The 2285-nt window shown below is 31.2% G+C and overlaps 1 non-coding gene across 1 annotated transcript; it reads right to left on the bottom strand.

Annotated features, from left to right (window-relative positions):
* Positions 1 to 703: 703 nt before the first annotated feature.
* LOC136309821 (small nucleolar RNA SNORA28) lies at positions 704 to 824 on the bottom strand. The gene has a single exon (XR_010726457.1). It is a non-coding gene; the product is annotated as a small nucleolar RNA SNORA28 (small nucleolar RNA).
* Positions 825 to 2285: the final 1461 nt, after the last annotated feature.

The following is a 2285-nucleotide window of genomic DNA, read 5'->3' as shown; positions in this document are numbered from 1 at the left end:
CAATAATGTTTAGATTGTAAACAAAGTTAAAATAGTTTTTGTGCAAATTATCTAAGTTATGTAGCTTTTCATTTTTTGAGTTGCTCAAATTTCTATCCTAATAGCAATAATTCAGTAAAATGTTGTTGCCTCATTGTGATACAGAAATGGTTCTTTATTCATTGTAATTAAGAGATAGAATGTATTTCTATAGATTTAGGGATTAATTTTACAAAAACAAAATTCAAAAGAATACTCTTGGGATTAAAAAATGTACTCATGTAGTAATACTTTATAATTCTCCCAGAAAAATTATATAATTTTTGGGAATATTTTTATTTTAATGAGTTTAAGTAAAGCAGTAATGGCATTGCTAAAAATTGTGTTATCTTTTGCCATCTTCTGTATATTTCTCACACTGGAATTTTCCTCCATTTGAAGTACCTATGCAGAAGTAAGAAAGGAAAACATGTCAATCACTATACTTGGCCATTGAGACTATGGAACAATCTTACTGAATTATTGATAACTCAAACAGGCCATGCTAAAATCGTTTGAATATGCAAAACCTATATGAAGAAAACTTGAAATTTTACGTTAAAATAAGTAATAAAATTTATGCATGGCAATAAATACCACAATGTGAAAAGACAAGGACTACTTAGGAAGAGTGTTAGTGTATTACAAAGAGATAATATATATATATATTTTCCTTTTTTTTTACATTGTCTAAGTCTATATAAGGGCTTGTCTCATGGAGGAGAGAGTACTGGAATAGGTTAGGCTTTGTTACTATAGCAAGCTCGAATTGTGTCAGTTTTGCATCTATCTGAAGAGATAATATTTTTAGAGTTTTTAGAAATAAAGAACAGAGTAACAGCCCAGGAGAAAAATGTAGAAATAGTTTAACACATAGTTTCAGCAAAATAAATCTTTTCAGTATGTGAAAAGATGCTCAACTTCACTTGTGAGTTAAAATTCTAGTGAGATAAAGCATTTCTCTCCTATCACATGGACAAAAATTCAAAAGTTTTATAATATACTTTGTTGAAGAAATAGTGGGAAAATAAGCACATTGCTGATAGAAGTACAAAAAGGAACAGACTTTATGGATGGGAGTTTGGCAGTATATACAAAATTTACATTTGTATTTACCCTGAATTAGTTTCTTGTGGCTGCTGTAACAATTTACTACAAACTTAGTGGCTTAAAAACAACACAAAGTTATTTTATAGTTTGGAGGTTAGCAATATAAAATCGGTCTATAGGGCTGCGTTCTTTCTGGACACTCTAGATATTTTTTCTTGTCCTTTTCCAGTTCCTAGAGGCCATTTACATTCCTTGGCTCATGGCCTCTGCTATCTTCAAAGTCAGTAGTATAGCATCTTCTCTCCTGTCCATCCTGCCTCCCTCTTCTAAGGGCACCTGTGATTATATCCAGCCCACCCAGATAATCCAGAGTGGAAGTAAGAAGGTTCTTAATTGGATTGCAGAGTTCCTTTTGTTTTAAGGTAACATATTCACAGGTTCCTGGGATTTGGCTGCCCATATCTTTGGGGGACCTTCTGTCTCCCATACCCTTTGATCTAGTATTTCCACTTCTAGGACTTTATTCTACAGATACTTCTGTATATATAAGAATATCATTGCTTATAATAGACAAAGATTGGAAATATTGTGTCTGGTAATAGAGGACTGGTTGAATAAACAATGGTATATTCACAAAATACAGTATAATGCAGCTGTAAAAGAGAATAAGGAAGATCTTGATGTACTGACCATGTAGAGAGATCTCTAGGATATACTAAAACGTGAAAAAGCAAAGAGCTGAAAAGTTTATATATTATCATTAAGTACAAGGGGAGAAGTATATTTTGCTTGTGTTGTATAAAGAAATTCTGGATTGACGAAAATTGAATAAACATGGATAATTCTACTGATAACAGGGACTGGAAATCTGAGATCTCTCAGTGAATACATTTTTGTATTATTTTGAATTTTGAATCATAAAAACACATTACATAGTAAAAATAAGACCTCATGAAGCCGACAGCTTTTCTCCTCTCAGATTTTTTTCTTTTCTTTTCTTCTTTCTTTCTTTTCTTTCTTTCTTTCTTTCTTTCTTTCTTTCTTTCTTTCTTTCTTTCTTTCTTTTCTTTCTTTTCTTTCTTTCTTTCTTTCTTTCTTTCTTTCTTTCTTTCTTTCTTTCTTTCTTTCTTTCTTTCTTTCTTTCTCTTTCTCCCTTTCTTTCTTTTCTTTCTTTCTTTCTTTCTTTCTTTCTTTCTTTCTTTCTTTCTTTCTTTCTT

Source organism: Saccopteryx bilineata, chromosome 6, assembly GCF_036850765.1.
Source record: "Saccopteryx bilineata isolate mSacBil1 chromosome 6, mSacBil1_pri_phased_curated, whole genome shotgun sequence".
In the NCBI taxonomy this organism is placed as follows: Eukaryota; Metazoa; Chordata; class Mammalia; order Chiroptera; family Emballonuridae; genus Saccopteryx; species Saccopteryx bilineata.
This window is presented reverse-complemented; position numbering and strand designations above follow the sequence as displayed.